The sequence below is a fragment of the Nestor notabilis genome, unplaced genomic scaffold, assembly GCF_000696875.1.
Source record: "Nestor notabilis isolate BGI_N333 unplaced genomic scaffold, ASM69687v1 scaffold13621, whole genome shotgun sequence".
Taxonomy (NCBI): Eukaryota; Metazoa; Chordata; class Aves; order Psittaciformes; family Psittacidae; genus Nestor; species Nestor notabilis.
In genome coordinates this window covers 197,337-197,579 of record NW_009916208.1, presented here as the reverse complement: position 1 = coordinate 197,579, position 243 = coordinate 197,337, and positions in this window count along the sequence as shown.

The window sequence follows — 243 nt, the reverse complement described above, 5'->3', positions numbered from 1 at the left end:
GTTAAATATTAACGTAATATATTTTTTTAACGCTTATTTCGTTGTGCCTTTGCTGAAGCGTTTGTTCTTCATCCGAGTCCGGGGAAAACTTGCTCGGTCGCTTCATACGCTCCTTCCCCGTTAACTCTCCCCCGCCGCTGTGATCAGCCTCGGAGCCGGTCACTCGCTGGGCGGCTCGGACCGAGGTAGCGGGTGCGTGCGGTGCCGCAGCGGGTGCTGCGGGGCGGGAATGGGGCTCCTCGG